Source organism: Microtus ochrogaster, unplaced genomic scaffold, assembly GCF_000317375.1.
Source record: "Microtus ochrogaster isolate Prairie Vole_2 unplaced genomic scaffold, MicOch1.0 UNK3, whole genome shotgun sequence".
Taxonomy (NCBI): Eukaryota; Metazoa; Chordata; class Mammalia; order Rodentia; family Cricetidae; genus Microtus; species Microtus ochrogaster.
The window spans coordinates 5,122,435-5,129,661 of record NW_004949101.1 but is presented as its reverse complement, the minus strand read 5'-3'; positions in this window follow the sequence as shown (position 1 = coordinate 5,129,661).

The window sequence follows — 7,227 nt, the reverse complement described above, 5'->3', positions numbered from 1 at the left end:
GAGCATGACCTTAAGTGTCTTTTGGCCATTTGAAGTTCTTCTGTTGAGAATTCTCTGTTCAGATCAGTGCCCCATTTTTTTCAAAATTGAAAATTTTGCTTTTCCACTGCTCAATCTTGTGATATCTCTGAAATCCCTTTGTTCTCAGATGGCCTCCTGGTTCAGTTTGAAGTTTAATTCTGTGGGAAAAGAAATCAAAGCAAACTGCAGTGATGTTCATGTTCATTAGTGTGGAGTAAATGCCTTAACAGGATGAATTCTGGCCTTGAATTCGTAAACAAAATAAAGGAGAAATTCACAAGTCTAGCAAACAGAATGCAAGTAAGTGGCATACACTCGATTCTATTTGTAATAAAAATTTAACTTTAAAATATCTGTAAGAGTATATTTTGATTTATTATAAAATAAAGCTACAGTTTGTCTATTTTCTAGACTAGGCAGTGGGGATGGAAAAGGTTTGGGATTACAGAATTCTGCATGGGGTAGGATGTTTATTTCAATCAGAATTGACTTTCCAGGTGTTTTACAATATTCTCTTCTGTGAAAAACCAATTTATAACTTGCCCTTTAAAAACTAAGTACAAATAGAAAAACCTCAATTCAGAAATAATGGTACTCCGTTCCCTAAATTTAAAATACAGCAAAAAAAAATGCATAGAGCATTTTCTTTTAACACATCAAAAAGTAACATGAAAGTAGAAATTACGAAGCCAAGAAATGAAGATGAGTTCCAGAGAGATGATGACTGTCCCAGAGGACACACTGAACCCTTCAGCCACTGCCATCCTGACAACAGTACCGGCATTCTGAGTTACATTTCAGACGGCCTTTTCAGGATCCAATCCTTGCCAGAGTCCTAGGTCTCCTGAAATAAACCAGACCCATTGGAGCCTAAGATCCTAGGAGTCCAGCATAGTGACAGAAGACCAGCTGCTACACAGACTTCAGAAGAGTGTCAACTTCTTGGTAAATCAACCCTGCTGTTTCTGGGATGGGACACACACTCCTATGCTTGCTCTGGAGCTTGTAGAATTCCAAACCCTAGAACTGCCTTTTGTGACCTTCACTACTGATACCCAGGCGCCAGGAAACGTCCTTTGAAGGAAAAAGAGTTGCCCTTCCCTAAGCATTATTTCTACAGCTAAACTTGAACACAATGTCCAATACAAAGCAAGCAGAGAGGCAAGCACCCAGAGAGACATGAATCTGTCAAAGCAACACAGAGGAATTCATAAGGATTTGTGACAGTCTAAGAAAGCTATAAATACATGGGCAATTTATATAATAAGAAATTATAAATACTATTGTTAATAAACAAGAAAGAAATTGAGGATAATCGATATTGCTTCAAGTTACTAACTATGCACCTGGTAGCATTCTATACAACAGGGATCAGCAAAGCACGGCCCAGGAGTCCAGCGTGTCCCGTGATGGGTTTCATTTGGTTTCGGTGTTAGTTTTATTTGACAAGTGAGCTAAGAGATTTCTACATTTCTAAATGTTTATTTTATAAAAAAAGGAAAGAAACAGAGGTGACTAGATGAAACTTCAATGGCCTATAAACGCCAGCGTTTCCTCTGGGATCCATTCCAGAGAATGTCTGACCGTTCGTTGGAGAAAGGGAAACAAAGGAAGTTCAGTGAAGCCCAGGGTGTGACATCATTGCTCATATGGCTGACACAAAACCAGCAAGATCAAATGTCAAAGCTCCCATGTGAGTCCAAACCCACGATGGTAAAACTATAGAAAAAGGACAATGGAAGAGTGTCCAACCGCATCGTAAACAGTCACTCATGGGAAAGAAGGAGAGGGGAAGACAGAGACTACGCTTAAAAGTGAATGCATTTGCTTCTTGTCGGATGTTGCTATGAAAATGTTTGCAGCAATATGTTTAAATGTACTGATATGTTTTACGCATGTTCTGTACGTGCATTCTATTTGGAGGGTGAGACAATGTCTCATTCTGTAGGTCAGGTTGTTCTGTAACTGTGAAATATGGCCTTGTTTTAAACTCCAAGCAATCCTCCTGCCTCACCCTCTTGAGTGCTGGATTACAGGCATGAGCTACCAGACCCAGCTTGCTTGCTTTCTATTTGGTGGGGAAGATGTTTAAGAGACTAAATGTATACAAATCAACAGAAAGGGGAGACAAAGAAGGAGGGAGAAGGGGAGAGGAAGAAAAGATGGGAGGAGAGATGGATTAAAATTTCATATTCTAGGCAAGACTGATGTTTATAGTCTAAATTGGAAAGAATCCTAAGCAGTATTTTCAATCGCCCCTTGAGTCAATAGGCAATTTCATAGGAAATGATTGCCTATTTATATGTTTATAAAGGACTTGGCTTGAAGGAAAGGTCATTGTTCTTGCTGGGGATAAAATATTGATGAGAATTGCCTTGGCTTTCTGCTCCCCAGCTGTGGTCACCCACCACACCTGGCAATGTGCTAACAGTGTTGCCTTCCCTAGGGTGATCTCTGCACGGGGACATTTTTATCACATCCTCTAACAGAACTCAGTTTTCCCCGTGGATCTCAAGGTTCTCTTTTCTTCCTCGTTCCTTTTCCTTCTGAAAATATTCTTCTTACCGTTACTGAACTGACAAGTGATAACGACAGTGAATGACAGTTTTAGAACACGTGTCATAAGAATCTTAGCACTACTGTACTGTGCAACTTCCAGGCAACGTGGAGGCAGGAGAGGCAGTCTCATTGCCTACAGCTGGGCAGGGCAGAACCCAGACTGAATCCATTATGTGGCAGCTTGCCTGGCACCATGTAAATACATTATTCAGTTTCCTTTGGGTCTCAGAGAAAAAGAGAGATTAAATATATCGCAACAAAAGATTTCAATTAAGTCATAAATGAATTTTTTTTTGCCGTAAAATTTCCAAAATACTAGTAGGAGCAATATACTCAAATTATGTTCATTATGTAAGGCCCTGTCTAATTTCTATACTTTATAAACTTCCATATACATCAGCAGAGTTGATTCTCACAATTAAATGACAGGGCCAACATCGTTCAATTCCTGTAAACAGTGTCAGACAGAACTAAGCCGGGAGCTCATTCTTACTAGTCTTGCAGTCTTGGGAAATCTGCATTGTCTCCTTGGAGCCTCACATTCTACAACTAGAATAAATGATGATGATAGGCGTAACCATCTACCATAGAGAATTAGGTGGGTTAATATAACAAGGGCACAGTCCTGACAATAATGTCCCTATAGCTACCAGCTTCTGCTCTAACTATCTACGACCGTTCCTGCTTCCCTTTTAAACAAATCTCTCCTCCTGCATCCTCCAGTCCAGACAGCCAGGGGTCCTCTACCTCTCCCAATGCCAGGATCCAATTTCCATCATTACCATTCCAAGCAGTTACTAAGTAACGTCTATTATCCTAGTCTCTCCTACTTTATCTTCTCTTGTCTTCCCAGGCACTGTGGGCTGCTCACTTCCATTGTCTCCTTCTTCCCTCACCCTCTGTTTGCACACTCACTTGTGATTATATTGTACATATAGGATGCTCAATTTCATCATATCCTTCCTTCACCCTCTATCTGCACACTCACTTGTGAGTATATTGCACATATAGGCTGCTCACTTCCATCGTCTCCTCTTCCCTCACCCTCTGTTTGCACACTCACTTGTGAGTATATTGCACATATAGGAGGAACTGGGAAGACTGAAAAAGTGACTTTCAGGCATATGATCTACTGCAGCACTGAACACTCACCCTCCCTGGAAGATCAATCTAGGAAGAGAAATGCTTTGCACCAAGCTGCTTAGGTCACTGCATTGAGAACCAGTCAGAAGTCAGAATTCTGAGGAAATAGATTTCATTAACCTCTCATCACAGGCTGAACCATGTCCCCAACCCTCTCTGAGTTTTATGGTGGGCACTGATAAGTTTGAGCAGACAGTAACATTCTTACAGTACCTCATTTGAGGAAGGACTGAAGCATAGACCAGGAAGAACAGGAAGAACATCCCGTGAGTCCAGGCAGTGGACACTGGACACACAGAAGCTTATGAGCAGTGGTCCCCTGTTGGTCCATACACAAAATACACAGCATCCACAGACCCACAACACCAGCCAATGTTTTGCCTGTCATTCACAGAATAAAGCCCAAATTCTATTCGCAGCCCATAACCTACCTACAGTCCCTCCATACCTGCTACCTTTCCTTCTGGAATGTTCTCCCCTCCATTGCCATCTATCGGTTCTTCAGAACTGCTGCTATATAAATTCCCCTTTGATGCACCCTTGATTCCCTTGCCTCTGCCTTCCCCCAAAATGCAGCTACCTTCTCCCCTGAGCTGCCAACTCTCATGTCATGATGACATGATTAAAATTCGTCCCTGTTCTGTACTGAAACACCTTCAAGGTTTTCATCCTGCACATTGCAAGCCACCGGTGTCCATTGTTCCCATACTTTACTAAGTTTTAGGTCTTCTTACACATTGGTGGGCATGGCAAGTAATAATTCATAATTAATTGATTGAAATAGAAAATAGGATCTTTTTATATTTTTCATATGTTCATGATGCAATGTGTGCATGTACGTGTGTGTGTGTGTGTGTGTGTGTGTGTGTGTGTGTGTGTGTCTGTGAACACTCATATGTAATCTTGGTCTTTGTTGGTCCTTATCTTACCCCTCATTTGAGACCAGGTCTTTTCATTGTTAGCAGCTATATATACATGCCAAACTAGCTGGCCCATAGACTTCTGTGGTTTCTCACTCCTACCCCAACTTCAGGAGCACTGAGATTAAAGGTGCTCACTACCGTCTACATGGATTTTGGATTTGAACTTAGGTCCTCACATTCGCGTGGCAGGTACTTCACACATGGAGCCATCTCTCCTGTCCCCTGGAGTCTTCTTTCTGAGTGACTTTCTAGGAAAGCCGGTTACTTGACTTCGCTGAGGTATCTTTGCTAAGATGTGAAGAATCTTCACTCACAGTCCTATTAATTGACATCCCAGTATTTCCACGGGATGCTGCACTTGAGCCAGATGCAGAGGTTAGCAGTCACGTTTCCTCACGTTGTTTCTCTCCCTGCTGTTGGTCTTCTTTGGGAGAGTGTGGGGTTGGAGGGGCAAGAGAGAGTGTGACTAAAGAATTTACCTAAGGCCTGTGTAAGCTGAACAAACACTCTACACAGAGCTATATCCCCAGCTATTTTTATTTTAACTTTTTTTAAACACAAGGTCTCACTAAGTTTCCCAAGGTATCTTTAACCCACTGTGTAGAACAAACAGGCCTTGAACCTGTGATCCTTCTGTTTCAGTCTCCTGAATAGCCACTGTGTTGAGCTGAAGCAGTTAAGGGTGTGCTTTCTGGTGTTGATAGAAAACCAGTCTTAGATGCTCTCCTGTCTCCAAGCAAAACCATATAGAAGTGACAGGCCATTGTTAAATCTTTTTGACATCAAAAAAAGAAAAATAAAACAAAAGAAAAAAACCTCACAATGAAGCCTTAACTCTTCTGTTCTAAAGTACATCACATTTTCTCTTTAGTTCTTTCAAGGAAACTGGCCCACGCTGGTAGGGTCTTTATGTTGCCAATCATAATATTGCCCCTTAGAACAATGTTTCTCAACCAGTTGGTCCTGACTCCTTTGGAGGTTGCATATTAAACATCCTGCATGTCAGGTATTTACATTACGATTCATAAGAGTATTCCAAATTACACTTATTAAGTAGCAACAAAATAATTTCATGATTGTGGGTCTCTACAATCAACTGCATTAGAAGGTCGCAGCATTAGGAAAAGTTGGGAACCACAGCCATAGATACTTCATGAGAAGGTGGCGGAGTGACACGTGGACCTTTCAGTGCAGTTCAGCTTGGTTGAGGCTCAGTCACAGTTCTCAAATCCAGATGTGGATTTCATTTCCTGTTGCTTCCCCTACATGTGTTAACTTCTCTGCTTGGTAAAATTGCAAATTCCCAGTGAACGCATTCTCCAATTGATTAGACCTAGGCCGCTTGGCAATTTCTTTCTAATCTCTTTTATTGTGCTTTCCATAAAAACGACAGCCCTGGTATAAATCCTAGTTAAATCAATACCAGTAAGTGCTAATCTCTTCGCAGCACTAGAGATGAGAATGTCAAATGGCACCTGCTGGGCCTTCAACCTCCCACTGTAAATCATCAAAAATTAAAGCAACACCAAATTGATTTCAGTTACCAACTTAAAAAAATCTGTCTCGGATTCATTATTTTTCCCGTTCTATTATTCCTCTTTATTTCTTTTCACTTATGGCCTAGTAGAATGAAATTGATTAGCTGAATTTGTAATGATGAATGTGTTGATGTTTCCTGGCAAAAATATACAGGAGCCTAAGACATACTAGGAAGATCTTAGGACAAAACTCCTACGGTTGTGAATGACATACACATTCAAGCTGCATTTTAATTCTCCTTCCTGGGATAAAATCTCAGTGCAGTGGGATCTTGGTTGAAGACACTGTAGCAAGAACAGATGCTCAGAACCGACAGCAGTCATGGCTCGGTAATAGAGAAGAATGTGTAACCCTTTTTCTCTTATCCCATAGGCAAGTGCCAGAGTGCCCAAAACCTTCACTAGGAGATACACCACCAGGAGATGAATGACTGGAAGCTGAGCATCTCACAGGCAAGACTTAGGAGCATGCATAGAGCAAGTGTTCAATTTCAATTGATCCAGGAAGAATAGAGCAATCCTGGTTTGAAAAATCCAAGTAAAACATAACTAAGAACGTTGCCCAACTTCCCAGTTTACTCATCTTATCAAATAATAATTTAAAAAAAGCTTTGGGTGATTTGACATTAGAGTCATGGTCACAGATTCAAACACAAAGTACAGGTTTCCAGATACTTAATCTGTCTCTTGTCATCATTTGACAGTATGAGGATCATACTTACATTAAACATAGAAAGTGCAAGCAATCTGGTGTATGCTTGCCCACAACAACAATTTTTTTGGCAATACTTGTTATTTTTATTGTTTTTTTAATTTATTTATTAAAGATTTCTGTCTCTTCCCCACCACTGCCTCCCATTTCCCTCCCCCTTCCCCAATTAAGTCCCCCCCTTCTCAGCCCGAAGAGCAATCAGGGTTCCCTGCCCTGTGGGAAGTTCAAGGAACCCCCACCTCCATCCAGGTCTAGTAAGTTGAGCATCCAAACTGCCTAGGCTCCCACAAAGCCAGTACGTGCAGTAGGATGAAAAACCCATTGCCATTGT